The following is a 22,335-nucleotide window of genomic DNA, read 5'->3' on the forward strand; positions in this document are numbered from 1 at the left end:
GGCTGTGGTCCAGGGGGAGCTGTTTCCACGAGCATCTGTGCCAGCCCGGGGAGGCCTGTGCTAGTTCCAGGTCTGGTGCCCCGGCTTGTTCCGGGCGCTCGGTGAGCGGCCGCACCTGCGCCCCGTGGGGCGTACTGAGCCCCATCCACGGACCACTCAGGCGCTTGGCCTCTGTCCGCTGAGCCTTCCGGGCCCGCCTCCCCAGCTCTCGTAGCTCCTCGCACACCCCTCCCTTCTGCAGAGCCTGGGCCTGCAGGGTCACGCCTCAGCCCTCCCAGACCCACTGTCCTTGGGGTACTGAAGGGCGGGATGGTGGGGCCTCGCGGGGTCCAGCTCCCTGCTTCCAGCACGAGGCTCTGTGCGCTGAACGCGCAAATGAGTGAAGAATGAGTGGACGGGTCTTGCCAAGGCACGTCTTGTCCAGGGGAGCTGACGCCGTGACGGCAGGGGAGGACACTGACCCCAGCTCCCCCGTGTCAAAGGGCGCGACGGCCCTGGCTTCGCTGGCGGTGATGTCTGCACATCACCCGGTTCTTGCTACTGCAGCCTCTGAGAGAACGGCCGGATCCACGTGGGACTCCGAGCGGTCCTCAGCGACTCGCCCCGGGGACGACAGGAGGGCCGCTCGGGGCAGGCGACTCAGGTATCTTGTGAGTCGCCGAGGAGACAGGGGGCCCTGGACACGCGGACTCTGCAAGCCGCCCTGTCCCCGCGCACACGTGTCTTTCCTCTGGCCTCCTGCGACTTTCCCTGAGGACTCAGGGAGGACTCGGCCCGCGGGGGGTGGGAGCCGAGGGTCAGTGTCCGCTGCCTCCGGGGCGGCCGCTCCACGGCCCGCTTGGCCCCGACACCCCGGAGCCCCGCTCAGGGAAGGGCTGCTAAGGGAAGGGACCCCGCCTTCCTCCGCAGGTGGTTGCGGGCGACCCGCTCTCCGTGCTCCGGGCCTGGGGGCTGTGCCCCGCGGCCACCTCCCTCCTCCCGCTGAGCATCCCGGGGGAAATACTTTTCCTGGAATTTGTGTTTGATGAAGACAGGGAGAGAGCGGCTCTCGGAGGCAGGAACTGAGGTGCGGCCTGGCGCGCACCCCGGGAGGGGATGGGGCCGAGGTCTCCCAGGCCCGGCCAGCGCGACTTGCACCTGCCGCCAGGAGGGAGGAGGAGGCCCGGGGCGCCCGTGCGTGTCTCAGGCGCTCGGTGCGCAGGAGTCAGGACCAGCAGCTCCGAGCTGGCGCCCGATGCGTGGCTGGGCTGGGAGGAGGCGGGGGCCACGCACCCGGGGTGGGACCGGAGGCCCCGGGAAGCACCGTCGCCTCCCCGCAGTGGCAGCGGGCGGCTCCAGCCAGTAGGTGCCTTAACTTTTTATTGGGTTATTCCTCGGAGCACTTTAATGTCGTGAGAACCAGTGCGCTGCGGCTGACCTGAGCCTGGAAGGGCTCCCTCCACCCCGGGCTCCTGCGGCTGGTCGCCCCGCTGAGACGCTGAGACGGCCGAGTCTGGCAGCCAGCCAGGGCCACCACGGCCGGCGGCGGATCCGTGGGGAGCCCACCCCTGTGTCCAGGGTCACGATGGGGGAGAGGGGAGTGTCCTCGTCTCTGTGTGGGGAGATGCAGCCCGGCGGGTCCTTGGCTGCTGGCTCGACTGGCTTCCAGGATGGGGGTCCTGGGACACCCTCAGGGGAGCCAAGCGGGGTGAAGCTGTCAGGGCGGGCGGTCACTGGCAGCCGCCGGGGGTCAGCACACACACAGTGAGGCCACCTTCCTCCTCCCGGTGCTCCTTGTCCCTGAGAGCCCGGGGCAGGGAGCAGAGGCTACACTAGTGAGGGCAATGGACAGCACCCATGTGTCACTCTTCCGGGCCCGAGGGAGGGGGCTCGTTACAAGTCCCCTCCTGACACCAGAAGGACCCTCCGGACCGGCTGAGAGCAGGCCAAGTCAGGACCCCCAGCACCTCCCACCTGTGAGGGGGCCCAGCCCAGAGGTGCTCTGCCCTGGGCCGTCCTGCCTCCCACTGCACTGTAGGACCCTAAGACCCCCGCCTCCCCCCCCCCCCCCCCCCCCCCCCCCCGCCCCACGCTCAGGCTGCCTCTTGGGGGCAGGGCAGGAGCATGGTTTGCACTTTGCAGATGGGCCAAGAGAGGCTGCGTCTGGGCTTCCTCTCCCTGCCTGGGGGCCTGGGGGAGGTGGAGGGAGGAAGCAGGTGGGGAGGAGGTGGCAGGCGGCCTCCCTGGGGCCCTGAGCCGGAGGCAAGGAGCCCGCAGGCCTCATGTGGCCACGTGATGCCTGCGACCAGCGGCTCTGTGATTGCCCATTACTGTCCTTGTTTTGAAAGACGCTCTGAGGGATCCCCCCGCGGGCGGTGCAGAGGGGCCCAGCCCAGAGCTGGGGGGGGACGCAGCCGAGAGCAGGTCTGCAGAGAGGCTGGTCCCAGCATGGGGTCTGCGGTGAACGTGTTACTAAAAGCACGAACTATTTCAGACATTCTGGCCTAATTCACAAGCGTTTCAATTACTTACGGGCAGCAAGCACGCCCCGAGTGGTCCCTCGGGCCCTCCCGGATCCCAGAAAGCACTTTCCACCTTCATTTGAGAACCGAGAAATAGGGAAGACCCCACACGTCTGCTGTGTAGCTGGACAATGTCCCTGTAGCCTATGTTCCCGAAGCAAGACGGCCCCCTGGGCTCCAGGGCTGGGCAGGCCTCGGCCGCCCACCTCGCCACCTCTGCCTCGGGGTCGGGGGCAGGAGCGGATGGCCGAGTGTGCGGAGGATGGACAGGCCACACCAGGGCTCCAAGGACTCGGGGGGGTTGTGTTAAAGGTGACAGGAGGAAGGACAGAGCCCTGGGGCCAGTCTGGGTGTGGCCAGCTCGGCCCTCACTGGGGACACACGGTGCAGTGGCCGTCCATTGCCTTCTGCTCACAAGGTGCACCGATGGCAGGTGATCTAAGGATTACAGGCTCTGGGAAGACAGGTGTGGGGGCCACCCAGCCCCGCTCACACCCCAGGATTGCTGCCTTGGGGGGCTCCCTGAGATCCCTACACGTCTGCCTGACCCCCAGTCCTCAGCCTACACTGTCCCCACAGGACAGTGTAGACGGCGGGACGGCCTCCTCCGCCCGGCCCCTCCCGGGCCCACTGCGGAAGGGGTCCGTGGCTGTAGCCAAGCTCAGAGTCCCTCAGGCGCCGAAGTCCAGGGGGCTCCCAGGCTTCCCCCCACCCCCGGGAGGACCCAGCACCTGGCGGCCAGCTCCACCTCAGCTCCGTGCACAAGTGGGTTCAGCTGACCTGTTTTCACTAACAGAGGCTGGGAAAGTAAACGAGGTCACCCGGTTTTAAACCAGGTCCCCACCCGTGGTCACGGCCAGCCACCGCGTGTTCCCAACGTGATGACTCACGGGTCCGGAAATGGGACTATTTGAATGATGATCCCTTATGCTTCAAACACTGTCACCGCGCGGGTCTGTCTGCGATGTGGCCTCGTCGGGACAACGCACTGAGGCACACATGTCACCAGGTGGCTCTGTATCCTGAGGAAATGCTAGTGAAGGAGGACTTAGCCCCTCCACACTCCAGGGTCACCCTCACCCACCCATGGGGCTGGGGCAGGGGTCTGTACCCAGACGGTAGGGTTGTGTGAGGCTGGCTCAGTGCCGGGGCCCTGCAGGGCAGTGGGGGATGCCCTGCAGGGAGGGTGGGTGGGGAGGACCCCACAGGGACCGGGGGCTCAGGGAGCCCGGGAGATGGTGGGCTGTCCTGCAGGGCCGGCTGCCTCTGAGCCGTCTGGAGGCCTCCGCCGCCGGGGACTTGGCTGAAAGGTGACGAGGCCCCGGCCCGCATGTCACACACGGGGACCTGCCTGCTGCCACCGCCCTGGTTCAGAATGACCGCTCAGCTCTCTACCCTCACTAGCTGGCCAGGGGACAGCAGCCTGAAGCTGGGGGAGGCGATCACAATCCCCCTTTTGCAGAATAGGTCTCGGGATGGACGCACAGACTTGGGAACCCCAGCGCCCGCAGCTCTGGTCCTGCTCACAGAGGGGTGTGCAGAAGGCAGGGTGAGGCACATGGGGGTGGGGTGCCCTCAGGTCCCACCAGATCCACCCCTTTCCGCTCGGCGTACAATCCCATCTCTAGAACAAGAGAAATCTTGCAGGGAAGAGGCAGAGATACATTGAAAAAACATGGAAAAGCCAAAGGCACGTGTTGGGTGAGCTGTTCTAGAAGGAGCATCCACTGGCATCGTGGGGCACACCTGCAGGGATGGGACCCTGCCTCACTAGGGCGCCGCAGGCAGCGGCAGGGCCTGGGTGAAGCCTCCTGTGGGAGGACCAGAGCTTTCCGCCAAGGTAGCCGTGGACAGGGCTGGGCCCGCCTGGGGTTTCAGCCCTGAAGACCGCCTGCTACTTGCGAACACTTTGAGCACCCCTAAACGCAATGCCCGCAGCCTGGTGAGCTCAGCCTGTGGAGCCAGGGACTCTTGATCTCAGGGCTGTAAGCTTGAACCCCATGTTGGGCGGAGAGGATACTCCAAAATAAAAAGTCTTAAAAAAAAACTCCAAATACAAATATGTTTTCTCAATTTACTTTTGACTTGGGATCCGTGGCTTGGGTTTATAACGGGGCCGGGTCTCCTTGTTCTTGTGTCCTCTGGGGGCATCTTCACTTCGTAAGACCGTCAAGAGGGTCCGAAAACACAGAGTTGCCAGGCCAGTACTGGTGAATGTGGGCAGCCTGTCCCGGAACCGCGTGGCCTGCAAAAGGCCTGGGGCACCCTGCTGGGGACCGGGGGACTCTGGGGCGCCTGCCAGACTTGCTGCGTGCTCTGCAGGACACAGGATATAGTCCATGTCCGTGGACACAGGATAAAGTCCATGGATGGGCGCTTGGCCTGGCACACAGCACAGACCGCCAATCTCCAGGGGCAAAAGTTTGCTGAGAAGCCGTCAGCTTGTGCTTCAAAAGTTAGCAGCTATTTTAAGAACATAATTCGCAAAGGTGAGGAATTAAGATGTACAATGTCAGAGGCTGCATTTAGCAATTGCTTTGAGAGGCATGACTTTTCGGATCAAATGGCTGTCATTGTTCATTAGTTTTTTTTCGCTTTTATTTCTGGATTTTCTGCATGTATCAAAAAGGAAAGCCGTATCTGTTAATATGTGGCCTCCACACCCAAAAATAGAACTTCAAGATCAGTTGAATAACATCAGTTTTTGTGGGAGTCATTAGATCCTTTAAAGTAGAAAATAAGTAAAATTGTGTCAAGGTCTTCATTCAATTCTTGGGGTCAGCAGGAAGCTTTCAGAGGTTTGTCTCACGGACAGTGACATATCTGACGTGATCTGGACGCTACCGTAAGTTTAGTCTCAAAGTGGATGTTGAAGATTAAATGAGTTGTCTGTGGTGCTAACATAAGCACGCTCTCGCCAAGCGCAGGCCGTGGAGGAGTAGTGCTTGTATGGACTGAAGAGACCACAGCCTGGAATGTTCTTACTGGAAATGTGAAGATGCGGGAGCCTGTGACCCACAGTCCAGGAAACCGAGTCTCTGAGCACAGACTCGCAGAGGGTGTGGGTGCGTGACCCTGGGGTCCTGGGATCGAGTCCCGCGTCGGGCTCCCTGCATGGAGCCTGCTTCTCCCTCCGCTTGTGTCTCTGCCTCTCTCTCTGGGTCTCATGAATAAATAAATAAAACTCTTTAAAAATAGATAAAGTCGAAGTAATATTAAAGGCAAAACTGTCAACACCGCGTTTGGGGATGATGGTATTTTAAAGTGGAATATGCACCCACAGAAGCCAGGAGGCCCGAGGGTTTTCCGGGGCGGATGCTGTTAAGTCAAGGTGTGCTGCGGGAAGTAGGGACGGCTGTGCATTGCACGCTGCAGGGGGGTCCCTAACACGGAACACGCAGACGTGTGGCTGGAGGGTAACGATCTTGTTGTTTTCCGGGACTCTGGCCGAGACTCTTTTACAAGCCCATCATGTTGAAGCCGACCTGTCAGTCAAAAAAACATATCTCAAGAAATTACAGAATCCAATGAGCTCCGCACCTTTCCTTGGTCCTTAAGGGTTCCTCGGAGCGGCATGTCAGTGAGAGCGCTCCCTGCTGCGGGGGCGAGGAACAGCAGCCTGTTCGCGGGCGGCTTCGCTTACCTTTCCCACACATTCCCCGGGTTGGGTCCCAGGGAAGCGCCACACTGAAGAATGTGGACGTGTACGAATTTTCCTTTATTTATTTATTTTTGGCCAAATGCTAAATGAAGAGTTTTTAAAATATGATCAAGTTTCAAACGGGAAGTTCCTAAGCAAATCTGTGCTTTAACCAAGCGCAAGGTGTAGACTGAGGGTCAGGGCTCGTCCGCCGATGCAGGCCCCTGGGGGAGGCAGGCCGTGAGCCCACACGTCCAGGGCACCGGCCACAGGGCCACCAGCGCCCACCCTGGCCCGCCTGCTCCTGGGACAGCCGCGTGCGCGCAGCCTCCTCCTGCCCGGTGGCAGGGCCCGGCGCGCCGTCGAGGCGTCCCCAAGGCGTGGTCTGCTCCTGTCCTCCCGTTTCTGGTTTCCGCGGGGACAGCACTGCAGGCCTCCATGTCACGCCTGGGTGCGCGATGTTCGGGCGCACAAGAGACGCCACGGTGGTGAAATCCGCCTCCCAGTAAGGGATGATGGTAAAGAAAATGTAGGTCCCAGCAGAATGATAGACGCTCCATGTTCTGTGGGAGAAACCGTCTAGGGATCCCTGGGTGGCGCAGCGGTTTAGCACCTGCCTTTGGCCCAGAGCGTGATCCTGGAGTCCGGGGATCGAGTCCCACATCAGGCTCCCTGCATGGAGCCTGCTTCTCCCTCTGCCTATGTCTCTGCTTCTCTCTCTCTCTGTATCTCTCATGAATAAATAAATAAAATATTAAAAAAAAAAAAAGAAAAAGAAACTGTCTACTTCTTTCAAATACATCTCCTGGCGGCTCCTTCCCAAGCTTTTCTTTTTAAAAAAAAATAAATAAATTTACTTTTTATTGGTGTTCAATTTGTCAACGTACAGAATAACACCCAGTGCTCATCCCGTCAAGTGCCCCCGTCAGTGCCCACCACCCAGTCCTCCCCACCCCCAGGTCCCTTCCCCTTCCACCACCCCTAGTTCATTTCCCAGAGTTAGGAGTCTCTCCTGTAGGAGCCTCGGTGTCCATCGACAGATGAATGGATAAAGAAGATGTGGTCTCTGTATACAATGAAATATTCCTCAGCCGTTAGAAATGACAAATACCCACCATCTGGTTCAACGTGGATGGAACTGGAGGGTATGATGCTGAGTGAAGTAAGTCAATCGGAGAAGGACAAACATTATATGGTCTCATTCATTTGGGGAATATAAATAATAGTGAAAGGGAATATAAGGGAAGGGAGAAGAAATGGGTAGGAAATATCAGAAAGGGAGATAGAACATAAAGACTCTCAACTCTGGGAAATGAAGTAGGGGTGATGGAAGGGGAGGAGGGCTGGGAGTGGGGGTGACTGGGTGACGGGCACTGAGGGGGGCACTTGACGGGATGAGCACTGGGTGTTATTCTGTATGTTGACAAATTGAACACCAATAAAAAATAAATTTATTAATAAAAAAAGGAGTCTTTCATGTTTTGTCTCCCTTTCTGATATTTCCCACTTATTTTTTCTCCTTTTGTCAACTTCTGACTGCAGGTTCCACGTCCTCCTGGTAGCAGGAGTGTTGGGGCAACACCTGCAGCTCTCTGTGGGGTTCTTGTACCTAAAGTAGGCTCGCCATCGCCTGCCTTCCTCCCTTCTTTTTCTTTCTTTCTTTCTTTCTTTCTTTCTTTCTTTCTTTCTTTCTTTCTTTCTTTCTTTCTTTCTTTCTTTCTTTCTTTTTCTTTCTTCCTTTTAAAGTTTTTATTTAAATTCCGGTACAGGGGATCCCTAGGTGGCTCAGTGGTTTAGCACTTGCCTTCAGCCCACGGCGTGACCCTGGGGTCCCGGGATCGAGTCCCACATCGGGCTCCCTGCATGGAGCCTGCTTCTCCCTCTGCCTGGGTCTCTGCCTCTCTCCGTGTCTCTCAGGAATAAATAAATTAAATAATGGCCCCTGGGTCAATGACAAAAGGGAAATCATTGTTCATATATCACCCTGGGTTGGTCCCCCTGCTGGGGGAAGCCACGAGAGCGACGTTGCCCAGCTAGTAAGTGTGTTTGCTGCACAGAATAAAGCCGGGGAGCAAGTTTGCACTGTCAGGACCACTTCTCTCCAGCTGGTCGGGTTCCAGGTGACTTACCTTCCTTTCTCTTTCCCATGTATTTCAGGATTCGCCACCTAAGTAAGACTTTCTACTTTTTAAAGATTTTATTTAAAAAAATTTACATGTGCTGCTTTCTGGAAAAGAAGGACAATTTTATCATTCACATTTTTTTTTCCCTAACTGATAAAGTTACATGTGTTTTTTCTTTTTATGCCAATCGCCAAATTCTCGTGTCTCTGCAGGATAGTAGCTGGCATGAAAATTGCTTCTCGGATTTCAGTTTAAAAATGCATTAGGAGACATTCTACATAAATTCTGTAAAGAGAAACTGCATCTCCTTCAAATAAACATCCCCCTTTCTCTGCTGTGATTGCAGAATAATAGAGTCTCATGCGAATGAAAAGAAAATTGCCCCAGACGTCTGGCCGATAAAATACAAGTGATGATAAGCATCATGATAAACAGCAGAATCGACGCGGCTGGGGTTTTACTATAATACGGCCCTGGACAAACGTTCTGTCCCGAGTCCTTGAAGACGCAGGAAAGACGGGTGCTAATATGAAGATCGGGTGGTGACCCCTCAGGCTCATTAGTTCCATCTCCGCTGCCACAAGAGCGGCTGGGGTGGGGACCCAGGGCTGCAGAGATCACATCCTCAGGGCTCGAGACACCTGGCTTTCACGCCCCCCCCCCCCACCCTGAGATCTGCCCACAGACTGGCCACAGGCCCGTCAGGTGGGACCTGGGGTTCCCCATAGTCAGAGGCGACCCGAGTGACTCACGGGGGTGAAGATGGGGCGGCTAGGGCCCCCTTGCAGATGGAGGGCTCACGGGCCAGGTTCTCATTCCTGGAGGACACCAGAGGCTCCAGGACTGCGTGGGTGGTGGGGAAGGTGCTCCCCCGACCTCAGGCACTTCCCGGGGCGGTCGTGCAACCCAGAGGCAGGTGGGAGTGGTGGAGGTGGCAGGGGAGGTGGTGGCTGCAGGGCCCAGCAGCCCCTCCTCACCCCTCCAGGGCCTCGGGCCCAGGCTGGTGCTGCCCCCCGCAGCTCTGCTTCGGACACAAGATGCCCCGCGGGCTCCCTGCCGCCGCCCAGGCCCCAGCTTGGATGTGCTTCCTCCCATCTGGCCGCTGGGAGATGTTGCCTATTGGCCTCCGGCCCATTGCGGGCCTGTGGACACCGGGCCGTGCCCCTTGCCCCCACGCAGCCAACCCAGGCCAGATGTGCTAGTTCCTTCCCAGCTCAGAGCTGTCCCTGTCCCCACCTGCCCAGGGCCGCCCGCCAGCCTGCCCGCCGCCACCCGACCTGGGCCCTGGGGCACCTCGGGGAGCTCCTTCTGGCTTCCACAGCCTGCTCCCCCACCTGGTCACCCCGGCTTGGCTCCCTCTGACCACCCCCAGCACGGGGCCTACGGGGACCGTCCACTGGTCCGGGTACACGTGCATTTACTGCGTGCGGGGTACACGGTGCGGGAGGCCTGGGGGCATGAGGCTCCCTGGGCAGCGGGGCTAATGAGCGTGTGGCCCGCGACCTGCTGTTCTCCCGCCGGGACAGGACCTCTGGGGCCTCAGAGGACGTCCCCAGCGCGCGGACAGCCAGCCTCGGCCCTGAGCGGGGGTGCTGGTGTGCAGCCCTTGCTCCCCGCCGCGGGCAGCGCCTGCAGACCCCGAAGGGCTGGGGGCGAGTGGCTCCTGCTGCGAGAGCCACACGCTCCTGTCACCACTTGCCACTGCGCCACAGCCGGAAGTCAGCGGCGAGCGCCAAGGCCCCCGCGTCTCTGCGCCAATAAAACTTGGTTCAGGTTCACGGGATCCGCATCCCACGCGGTGCTCACGCTCCAGGAAGCAGTCTTCTCTGTGGATTCTCTTCAACCTTCTAAAGCCGTGGAGACGCTCTTCATCCCCGGGCTGCGCGGCAAGACGGTGGTGGGCTCGGCCGGGCCTGTCCTGCGCTGACCCCCGCCCCCGCCCACCTCTAGGGGGGTCAGAGGGGGGCCCGGCCCCCCGCAGGAGCCTGCTCACACCCCACTGGGCCGCGCCTGCCGCAGCCGTGCAGCCTGTGGAGCAAAGCAGGGGGCCTGGGGGCTCAGTGACACCGGGGCCACCTCGTCTCCTGTGGGGCTCGGCGTGACCTGGCTCTTGACCTCTCCTCAGAGGCCCGCTATCCCCCAGCCAGCAGTCCTCCATGACACAGGCTTCCACGTTCTCAGGATCTTAGAAAGCCGTGACGCAGGACAGAAGGGCGATGCTCCCCCGCCAGCCGGTAGGGTCTGCCCCCATTGGGTGCTTCTGGGCCCGCTTCCCAGGTGACCCCAGGCCCCTGGGCGGCAGGCAGGGCCCCTCCTCCCGCAGCGATGCCCAGAGCTGCGGCAGCCAGTGACTGGGCCTCGGAAGCAGATGACCCCTGTCCCCTGTCCCCGGCACCAGAAGGAGCCGCCAGCCATCTCGTTCCAGTGCTTGCTCTGTTTCGCGTTCAACAGACCTTAATGGGTGCCTCCTATTGCCCGCCCTAGGGGCACAGATTGGTGAAGCACACAAACATCTCTGCCCTCACAGCGTTTGTGTTCTAGAATCTTCCTCCACACTGCGGCAGGAAAACCTGGCTTCTCGAGGCACCGAGGGTCTACTCTGGTGCTCATTAAATCCCTCGCCTGCCCACCCAGCTGCAGCGGGGCTCCAGCATCACCCTCCCCACCCGGGACACAGTTTGGGTCTCCTTGCAGGGTCCCTGAGGGCGTCCCATGGCCCGCCACTCTCCGGCCCTTCCCTGTCCCCCATGCTGGCCCGTGTCCTTGCTCCCTGCCCGCGTCCTTCCCCATCAAATCCCAGTGTGATGAACCAGGCCAAGTGCAGCCAACCGCCAAGCTCCCCCCCACCCCCAGAAGGCCCTGCCTCAGCTCCCGGCTCCCTCCGGGTCCTCGCTGTGCAGGTGGACACCTGGGCAGACCCCAGGGTGTGTGGACAACGGTGGCTGCCCGGCAAGACGCACTGAGTTATTTGCTTTCTGCGGCCGGGCCTCTACCGGCAAGTGAGACACAGCTCAGACTCACGCCTGCAGAGCTCAGACAGTTTGATCAGCTTTTTCTTGGTGGATGATAAATACTGAACTAATTGAAATCAAATCAAACTGTGTGGATGTGTGTGGAGCTTCATTAGCGTCCAGGTGACTTGCCAGGCCTGATGGGAACTACAAAGATAAATGAGACGTGGTTACTGGTCTCAGGGGAGTGGCAGCCACGCTGCCAGCTTGTTACTGGGTGACTAGTGAGTGTCAGTCCTATGCCAAGGGCAACGGCAACAGGTGGTACCTGGAGCCAGGGTGACGGGAGCCTGTCCACATGCAGGAGGGACGGCGTGGGGAGATGAGGAGTGCTGTTTCTGCACCAACGGGCCCCGTGCAGTTCTCGGGGCTCCCAGAATGTCTTGGGGCTGGGGCTGGACGAGCCACGGGGCAGGATGCACGTCTGGAAAATGCACATATCCTTCTGATTATAAGAATAGAAAATAAAGCAAAAAAAATCTAAGGAACATTTAAGTTGCCAATGATACTTCCACCCAGAGATAACCATAGTTACCAGTTTTGTGTTTTTCCTGCTTTTCAAAAATTTTATGTAGCATGTAGAATTTTCACATATTAAAGCCTGCTTTAAAGGATAATGTCACTGACTGCACAGCATGCATGGCCAGTGTGACACAGTGTCTTTGCACACCCATCTGTTGATGGGCATTTACATCGTTGAATTCTATTCCTACAATTCACACTTGTGAGAACTTCCTCCTACAGAAACGTTTCCTCTCACTTTCACTTTCTCCTCAAATAAACTCCCAGAAGCGGGATTACCTGTCAAAGCTGAGGGCAAAACTCTTTTCCATTTGGCGCTTGCTTCCCATGAAGGAAATACCAGGTGTCTCCTCCAAACAGGCGTGGAGGTCTCTTCTGGTTTGAATCACCAGCGTTGAACATCGGCACCTGCGTGTGTGAAAGCATGTGTATGTGAGTGTGAGCTCCTGAGTGCGAGTTTGTGTTCATGAATGTGTGTGCACATGCACATGTGAGAGCTTGTGCATGTGTGCATCTGTGTGTGCATGTGTGAACATGTGCACAAGTGCATACATATGAGCATGTGCACGAGTGTGCATGCACATGTGTGCATTTGGGTGTGTGAGGATATGCGTGTGAGCACATGCAGGTAAGCATGTGTGTGCAAGCATGTGACTGCATGCATTGTGTGCATGCATGTAAGCATGTGCATGCAAGCATGTACACGTGGATGTGGGTGAGTGTGTACCCATGTGTGAGAGCATTGTGTGTGTGCACAGGTATGTGCATGCACGTGAGCATATGTATGATTGGTGAGTGGTGCATGTGAGCATGTGCATGTGTACAGGTGAGTGCACATGTGCAAGAATGTTGCGTGTGTGAGTGTGTGCACAGGTATATGCATGCATGTGAGCATATGCATGAATGGTGAGTGGGTGCATGTGAGCATGTGCACGTGTGAACAGGTGAGTGCACATCTGCGAGAACGTTGTGTGTGTGTGTGCACAGGAATGTGCATGCACGTGAGCATATGCATGAGTGGTGAGTGGGTGTGAGCATGTGCATGTGTGTTCAGGTGAGTGCACATGTGCAAGAACATTGCGTGTGTGAGTGTGCGTACAGGAATGTGCATACACGTGAGCATATGCATGAGTGGTGAGTGGGTGCATGTGAGCATGTGCATGCGAGTGCGTGCAGGAGTGTATGAGTGAGCCAAAATGAGTCGCAGAACAGGATGCACATGACCCTGCTCTGCAGAGACAGCTGGGGACTGAGCTGTTCTATGGTCCTGTCCCAATGCCAAAACTCCGCCTCCCCTCTGTCCGAGAGGTCATCCCGTGTAGACAGTGACGTGACCCCAGTGATGCTGACGTAACGCTGGGGCTTGGGTCACTCACATCGCGCACCCTACACCCGGGCTGCTCCTGAAGTTCGGGAGAACAGTGCAGATCCGATCCTGGCTGCTAACCTGCCCGGTGCCTCCTGTGCCTGCCTCCCCCCGCGTCTCGGGACGTAACGCCGCTCTGTCACCTGTACAGGGTCTCGGTCGGTCACGTCACAGTCGTTCCTGTAACTGAGTTGCAGGCTGCCTTATTTCTAATAGGTCATGACATTTAAAAACCAGTAAGCGAGGACCTGTAGGTCAACATGGCAAAGCAACTTTGTGCTTTAAAATCCTCTGTTCCCGGGACAGAAGAACTACGACGTGCAAGAGGGAGAGCGAGATGGAACAAGCCTCCACACGACAGGTGTGTGTCTCTGGGGACAAGAAGAGAGCCCGCTGGGGGGCATTTCTAGTGACTGCTGGGCCCGGGGGTCGCTGGGCGCCAGGGGGGCAGGCCCGTGCGGGCTGGGCCTCGGCCTCCCCCTGCGCAGGCTCCGGGCAAGAGGGGCTGCACCACGTCACCAGGTTGCGAGGGCCGAGGGGACCGACCGACGGCCAGAACCCCGAGATCCCCACGTGGGCTGGTGGAGGTGGCTGAGGGCAGGTGTTCACAGGAGGAGAGAGAGAAAAATACCCGCCCTCACCAACCGTGCCCGAAAACCCAAGCTCTGGGCCATGTGAAGGGACCCACCCGCACCAATGCGGCAGCGGGTGCTGTAAAACACAGGCCTGCGGGGTGCGGCGGCCAGGTGGGCTCTCTTTCCTCACACTCCATCGGTTGTGCAAAATCGGACCGTGTTGCAATCTGCGTTGTGCATTCTGTTCTTTCCAGGGGTAACATGTTAGTACATGCAAGGGGCTGAACCGTGTCCCCCCAGGACCCACCCGGGAAGCCCGAACCCCCGGACCTCAGGCATGACGGTTTGCAGATGGGGTCAGTGATGGAGGTACAATGAGGCCACTGGGGTGGGCTCTAATCCCATAGGACTGGCATCCTCGTGGGAAGGGGACATCAGGACACAGACCAGCAGAGAGGACAGCCACGAGGGGACACAGGGAGGAGATGGGCCCACGAGAGGCCCGAGAGACAAGCCTGGAGCCAGCGGGATGCGTGGGGACCTAGCCAAGGGCAGCCGAGGGCCTCGGGTTCTTGCTTTCTCTGTTGGCTTTTTCTTCTGTTGCTGCAGCACATTTTCAAATAACTTCCAAGAAAGGTACAAACCCAGATGCCTCTGGAAGCTTCTGTGCGTCTGGCGGTCCTCGGCGGACCCTCAGTATGGCTCCTGCCTGGGTGCAGAGCTCCACCTGGGCCTCCCTGGGAGTCTAGAATTTCCAGGGACCCTTCGGATGTCTACTCAGGTCTAGTCCCTCTGCTGGTGAGGGACTGGTCTAGTCCCTCTGCTGGTCTAGTCCCTCTGCTGGTGAGGGACCTGACCAGTCCCTGCCTTATTTGCGCCTCAGCCAGGACCCCAAAGCCATTCACGGATCCCCTTGAACTTAACCCGAACGTCTCCCTGCGTGTTTTCGTGGAAGCTCCTAGAATCCTGCCTTTATCCTTGGCATCTCCCAGGCAGTTACACAAGAGGTGGACTCTGTGGGTCTGTTCCCATCAGTGCCGTCACCTCCTGGTGGCCTCCGGGACAGCAGCTTCTCCATGTTACCCCAGGGACTGACCAGAACCCCCCTGTGCAGCGGAGGCCATCCTGCCCCGACGCTCTGTCTGGTTTTAGCCTCTCCTCTCATACTTTCTCGGCCAGCTCTCAGACCCGTTTTTACCCGAACACTTGGTTTCTTTTCCAAAAGGTCACTCTCAGTCTCCGAGTGTCCCTTTGTCTGGTATCTGGTTTTTATGTCTGTTCCTCTTCCTGAATAGCTCTGAAAGCACAAACTCAAAGATACTTTGGGAAGAGCTCTTATGTTGCCGAGCCGTGGAGGGGGGTCTCTCCTGGCCTCACCCTCTGCTGTGGGCTCTCCCCCGGGTCTCTCCTGAGCCCTGAGTGGCCTCTTTCGGTCCATGAGAGCACAGGCCTAGCTTCCAGAAGCCCTGGAGTTCCCCACAAACTCCATTCTTTGGCGGGGGGCTTTTGGTCTGCCTTTTGGTGAGGGGGTCGGGTAGGCCAAACCTGTCAGGGCACCAGGGTGACAGGTGACAAGGTGACAGCATGGGGAGACACTGAGGGGCCTGAAGGCGTGGTTGCTGGTGCCGCTGCTGGGTGTTTGTTCCACCCCATGCCTGGCCTCAGTATTTGCACTGACCTTGACCTCTGTGTGCTCACCTTGACCTCTGCGTGCCCACCTTGACCTCAGAGTTCCCACCTTGACCTCCACGTGCTCACCTTGACCTCTGCGTGCCCACCTTGACCTCCGTGGCCTGGGCAGACCTCCAGATGCTCTTGCTGTGACTTGCCTCGCTCTGTCCCTGTGCACACGCACCCGTCAGCTCACCTCAGGTCACCCACTCGCCTGGGCGCACCTTTCCTTCCCTCTTTGCTGGGTGTGTTCTCTTTGCTGTGCATCCGGGGGGCGAGGTGGCACCGTCCCCAGAGGAATGAAGGTGAAGGCATGTTGGCCTTTGCTGCCTCGAGTACGGATGACAAAACAGCATCTCCTCGGGGCTCCAGTTTACATGTCTTGGCTCACTTTGCTTCCCATCTGTGCTGGTCACCTGTATCCCCTTGGGATAGGACGCTTTGCACTCTGGCTTCGTGATTTTCTTGACTCGTACGAGCTCTTTACATGTAAAAAGCCGTTCACCCCTCTCCCCTTATTTGCCACCAATGCTGTTCGTGGTGTGACTTAGGAATATGAAGGAGAGTAAACCCGTGGTGACAACTGCGTCCTGACCAGTCCCTGCCTTATTTGCGCCTCAGCCAGGACCCCAAAGCCGTTCACGGATCCCCTTGAACTTAACCCGAACGTCTCCCACACACCATTTTGAGAGCCCCACCTGGCCTCCTCCCACCTCCACAGAGTAGGACGGAAGCCAGATCGGTCCTGGGGGCGTCCAGATTCCCTGGGGACAATGGCCTGTGCTCCCTGGAATTACTGTGACTTGAACTTGATGTTTTTGTATCTGTAAGAATCAGGTGGAGCCAACCTGCTTCTCGGGAAAGCCACTTGACGGCCTTCCGTGTGACTGCATGTAGGCCGGCTACATGAACCAGCTACGTGTCTGCCCAGCGGAGCTTTGAAAGCTGCTCCGACTCCTTCAGTTGTTCTCTACAAGCAAACAGAACTATGTCCAGAAAGCCCAACGGCCTAAAGTACTCCCGATGTCACCGCAGCACGATGGTCAGCTTTCTGCCCTAAGAGCCCACCTGCGAGCGTTGTCATCCTGAGTGTCAAGTGGGTTTGCACCACCTCCCTCCCAGTTACCGGGCCGATCCAACGAGGCGGCCCCGGCATCTGGCAGCTCGGGCCCCGTGACCAGGCACCGGGGGCCAGGAGCTGGAACAGCATCCGTCCTCCCCTGGCGCTGGACATCCGAGATCCAGGTGGGAGGGGTCCCTCCTGAGGCCTCCTCTGGGTGAGCGGACAGCCATGTCCTTCCCGGGTCCTCCCGGGGTCGTCCCTCGGTGCGGGTCTGCATCCTGATGTCCTCTTCTAATGAGGACACAGTCACACTGGAGCAGGGCCCACTCTAGTGACCTCGTTTGCCTCATCACCTCTTTAAGGACCCCTCTCCACGTAGAGACCTGTTCTGAGGTCCTGGGAGGTAGAGAGGAGACACGATCCAGCCCCCCATGCCTGTGTAGGAGCCTCCTGGGATTTAGTGTGCAATGTGTGCCTTCTACCTGTCTGCAGGTATCTGGAAAGAGTCCCTAAAGGGGTGATGTAAGGGACACAGGGTATCCGGGTCCCCGTCCCCAGAGCTGGTGACCATCAGAGCAAGGGCTGCGGTCGGGGTGCTTGTGGCTCAGGAGCCAGGCCTGTAGAACCTGGCAACACGGTCCCCCTTCCCCCGGAGCGCTTGGCATCAATATTTGCTGCTGCTGAATCATCACAGGGCTATGGTGCCCCTTGGAGCAGATTTCCCCAATCTTCCCTAAAACAGTAGCAGGCTGGTGACTCATGAAGTTTTGTAACTGAGAGCCTGTCAGGTCCTCAGGACATATGTCCCCCAGCTTGGGGTGGGAGGGGATGCTGCTGGCCCACACGATTAGAGGGAACAGGACCTCGGCTTACCTGGCCGGTGGCTCTGGCTCCCGGAGCCTCGCACACCTGCTCTGCCTTTGTCGTGGCGGCCCCGTGCTGCACTGGCCTCAGCGAGCATCGGAACATGCCAAGGCCCAGGGAGGATTCTGGCCCCGACCCCTCGTTGTCTTGCTGTGTGACCTCAGGGGGGTCCCTGCCAGCAGGAGCCTTGGGGTCCCCACCAGGAAAACAGGAAAGCTGACCTCTGAGGGCTTGTGGGTTTGCTGCCCAGGAGGGAGGCTTTGGCGCCAGCCCTGCCCCTCCCCGGTGGGCAGAAGCGGGGTCTGGGGTGATGCTGGGTCTCGAGACTGGGAGTTTACTTGGGTCCCCTTCCTATTGGGAGCTCGGCACTTGTCTCAGGGGACAAAGTTTTGAACTCCTTGAGGAAACTCCTTCTGAGTGAATGAGTTGCCTTCCTTTCCAATTTTGTTCAGCGTAAGGGAATGTTGTCTGTGTGAGGAGAACTTGGCTTCAGAAGGGTCTGTCTCCAGAGCCTGCAAATGAGGGATCCTCGTTTCTCCTGTAAAAGCAGCATGTGGTGCCTCGCAGGGGGCGGCCGGGCCGGCTGAGCTCAGGATGGCAAGCCATGTGATTGTCCTACCTCTGGTCTCTGGGGCCCCTGCACACTGTGTCCCAGGGTGGCACTCCCAGCAAGCACCGGGCTGCCCCTGTCTCTGCATTTCCGCCAGCACCAACCTGGCGACCTTCTAGAGGCCGGCCATCCTGACACGTGTGAAGGGACATCTGTGCGTTTGATTTGCGTTTCCCTGGTGGTGAGTGATGTTGAGCGTCTTTTCACGGGCCCATGGGCCATCTGGATTGGCTGTCTTCTTTCTAGGTACCTTGCCCATTTTTAAATGCTTTTTGTTTGTTTGCTATTAAATTATATAATTTCCTTATTTATTCCAGATATTATCCTGTTATTAAATGTATGCTTTGCAAATATTTTCTCCCCTTCCACCGGCTGCCTTTTCGTTCTGTTGCCTGCGCCGTGCAGAAGCTTTCTCGTGTGATATAGTCCCACTTGTTTATTTTTGCTTTCATTGCCTTTGCTTTTGGTGTCAGATCCAAGAAATCACTGCCAAGACCGATGTCGAGGAGTTTTTCCCGATATGTTCTTCTATGATTTTTGTGGTTTCAGGTTTCATGTTCAAGTCTTTAATCCATTTTGAATTGATTTTTATATGTGATACACCCCACGTTTGCTGTAGGTTTGTCCACAATCGCCAAGATATGGAAACATCCTGAGCGCCCGTTGATGGGTGAATGGATAAGGAAACTGGTCCATGTACTACTAAGTATGATAGAAAACACATATATGATGGGATGTATTCACCCATATAAAGAAGGAAATCCTACGGTTTGCAACAACGTGGATGAACCCAGGGGTATTATCCTCAGCGTAGGAAGCCAGAGAAGGGTAAATCCTGCCTCGTGTCACTTACACGTAGAATCTAGATAAACAGGTTGAACTCACAGAGGCAGTATAATCGTGGTTGCCTTGGGCTGGGGGTGGTAGGAGGGGGGTGTCGGCCAAACTTCCAGTCACAAAGTCAGCATGTGGGGGAGACCGTGCAGCACGGTGACCACGGCCAGCAGTGTGTGCTACACCCTGGAAATGGGTAGAGGAAGTGGATCAGGGACGTTCTCACCAAGAGAAAAAAAGAAGGTGACGCTGTGAAGTGATGTGTTAATTACCCTGCTTGTTGTGATTATTTCAGCATGTAAGTCTATCAAATCATCACAGCATACACTTTAAATAGATTACAATTTTGTCAATTATACTTCAATAAAGCTGGAAAAAAAACAGCAAAGTCAACAGACCCTCAAACTTCATCACTTTCTAATTACGTTATCACTTCTTACTATTTTCTTGAGGGTATTTCTGCGGCAATTGCATCTGTACGGCGAGCATGCTCTACAAAGGCGCTATGTATATTATTTTATCCCTGTTATTTTTTCCGAGAGGTGATTGTGAAGCTTTTACTAGTGCACAGCTGATTCTACTCTTAAAACACCTTAGGTCATTGAAAAAAAAAAAAAGAAAAAAAAACACCTTAGGTCACTTTCTTGCTTGGGAATTGTCATCAGCCTTTCTCTGCTACGAGGGGAGCAGTCAATCTCGGTGGATCATCCGGGAACCCAGGAACAATGACCCCAGCTTCTTGCCCTCTGCTACCATCCGTAAATGTTTTCTTCTCCACATATATGTTCATTCCAGTCCCATAAAACTCTAATGGATGATAACTTCTAGCCCTGCCCCCACTCAAGGGCTAATTGCTGTAGTACAGCTGCTACTGTCTTAAGTTGAGGATTAAGGAGACGTGTACAGGTGCCCAGTGGTGAGGGTTAATTTTATGTAGCTTGGCTAGGCTATGATGCCGTTTTTGGTAAAAAAAAAAAAAAAAAATTTGCTGTGAAGATATTTTTGAGATGTGGCTGACACGTACATCATGCACTCTGCCCCTGAGTAGAGCAAAGAGCCGTCCTCAATGTGGGAGGGCCTGGTCCAGTGAGGTGAAGGCCCTCAGAGCACAGACCTAGGTCTCCTGCAGCAGAAGAAGCCCTGCCTGAGGTTCCAGCTCACTGACCCACTGTGCGGACTTGGGTGGTGCCACACTCACAGGAGCCAATTCCTGAAAATCTCTCTCTAGCTGCCGACATCCTGTTAGTTCTGCTTCTCTGGAGAACCGTGATGAATACATCAAGGAAAGCTCACTGAGCTGCAAAGGGAAACGATGGAGGAAGAAAGAGGCAGAACCGCTGGACTGCGTCAAATGTGTGATATGTGTGTGCCTGGACCACCAAACGCAGAATTCCGTACCTGGAGGAGTAATCCTCTAAAATGGAAGGACAAATAGGTAATTTCTAAGACAAAGTGGAGGGAACCCATTGCCACCAGCCATGGCAGGACAATGTTAGAAGGGATCCTCCAAGTAGGAGATCATCAGATCCTCGCCTCCTCGTTGTGACCAGAAGGCTGCTGGACAGGCTGTAGCTCAAGGCGTTGTTCTTAGTTGATCTGAAGACTAATTGTTTTTCAAACCAATAGCAACAATATGTAGGGTGACTAAGTGAAAGAAATGATATCAAGGCAAAGGCACAATTTAGAGACAGGCAGCGCCTCTGTGCCCGTGGAGCTGTAGGGTATCACTTTGAAGGTGAGCTAGGATTAGTTAAAACTGCACAGTGTAATCTCTAAGGCAACAACTCAAATTATAAAAAGAAGTATAAATGCAATGATAAGAAAATATAACAACCAACCCTATAAAATGCTCGCAAAACCACAAAAGGCACAATATGAAGGGGGGAAACAGGACATAAGCAATAGTATGAATAAAAAACTGTCATGAAGATAGTAGATATCGATCCAATCATGTTGATAATCTTTTTTTTTTTTGATAATCATTTTGATTGAGACAATTAGGAGACAGAGACTCACAGAGTGAACTGTACTGTATGTACAGTATGCCGGAACCCAACTGTATGTTGTCTGTGGGAGATCCTTATTAAAGTAGATATTTAGATTGATTTAAAGAAAGACATGGAGAAAGAACTGCCATCCTGCTCATCAGACACTGATTGAAAGAAAGCTGGGGGAACTCTATTAATTTTGGACCATATTGACTTTTGAACAAGAAAAAGGATCAAGGATGAAGAGCAACATAAGGATAAAGGGGCTGATCCTCCCAGAAGCCACAGTAGCACTAAACACATGCACCCAACAATCTGTGAAAAGTACATCAAAATACATAAGGCAAACAGAACCATGTGGAGAGGTGTGCAGGCCCACACCTGCGGATGGAGACCCAATGCCCTCTGTCAGTCAGTGATGCAGCAGTCGGGCCAGGGTGTGTCCAGTGCAGAGGCCTGCAGAGCAGTGACCACCTGGGTCTGACCTACACCTACGGAGTTCTCCACCCAACAGCAGAACATGCGGAGCGCTCAGCACAACAGACCACATTCTGGGCCATACAACACACCTTAGCTGATTTAAAAGACTAGAAATGATACCAAGTAGGTGCTCAGACAACAGAGAAATTAAACGTGAAGTGAATAACAGGGAGATGGATGGAAAAATCCCCAAATATATGGAGAGTAAGGAACGTGCTTTCAATAATCCATAAATCAAAGAAGACTCCAGAGAAACTGCAGAATATTTCAAACCAAATGAAAATGAAAATTTGTTGGAAGCAGTGAGAACAGTGCTTACTGGGAGATTTTTCGTATAGAAGAGAAGTCTTAAATCGATAATCTGAGCCACAGGACCTAAGCTCAAGAACCTACAACTGAAGAGCAAAATGACCCGAGAGCAAGCAGGAGGTAGAAAAGACAAGAACAGAAATCAGTGAAATGAAAACTATAAAAGCAACAGGGAAGGCATCCCCCACAAACACAATGCACACCCACAACCACATACACGCATGTGCACACCCCCCACATGCACGCAGGCACACCCACCCACATGCGTGCACACACATGCGCACACCCCCAACCACACACATGCACACACACGACCACATGCATGCATGTGCACACCCACACCCACATACACATATGCACACTCATGTGCACACCCACAACCACTCATGCTCACACATGCATGCCTACACACCCATGCCTCAGTAGACCCACATGCATATACCCACACCCTCCACTCCCCCAACACATGCACACACAACCCATACCCCCCCCACAGACACCAGCACTCACACCCCACATATACACACGTGTGCACACAGACCCTTGCACATCCTGCTCTCCTCTGGCCTTTCAAGAGCTGGGGTTCCTTGCGGTCCTCTGGCATCTCCCCTTCCCACCACGTGGAGGTTCTGTTTGGAAGGACCAGGCTCTTCTCTGTTGCACCGGAGCTGGAGGGATGGGCTGTGTCCTCCAGGCTGGGCCCGGGATGTGCAGAAGCCTCATGAACAACCTGGCCTCCTCATGCGTATTCACACGTCACCAGGGGCACATCAACTCC

At 56.0% G+C, this 22,335-nt stretch overlaps 1 long non-coding RNA gene across 1 annotated transcript; it reads right to left on the bottom strand.

Annotated features, from left to right (window-relative positions):
* Nucleotides 1-11,127: 11,127 nt before the first annotated feature.
* Nucleotides 11,128-12,646, bottom strand: LOC140604475 (uncharacterized). Its single transcript, XR_012007338.1, has 3 exons — nt 12,077-12,646; nt 11,544-11,699; nt 11,128-11,422 (listed from the first exon to the last, which is right to left on the bottom strand). It is a non-coding gene; the product is annotated as an uncharacterized lncRNA (long non-coding RNA).
* Nucleotides 12,647-22,335: the final 9,689 nt, after the last annotated feature.

This window comes from Canis lupus, chromosome 15 (genome assembly GCF_048164855.1).
Source record: "Canis lupus baileyi chromosome 15, mCanLup2.hap1, whole genome shotgun sequence".
Lineage (NCBI taxonomy): Eukaryota > Metazoa > Chordata > Mammalia > Carnivora > Canidae > Canis > Canis lupus.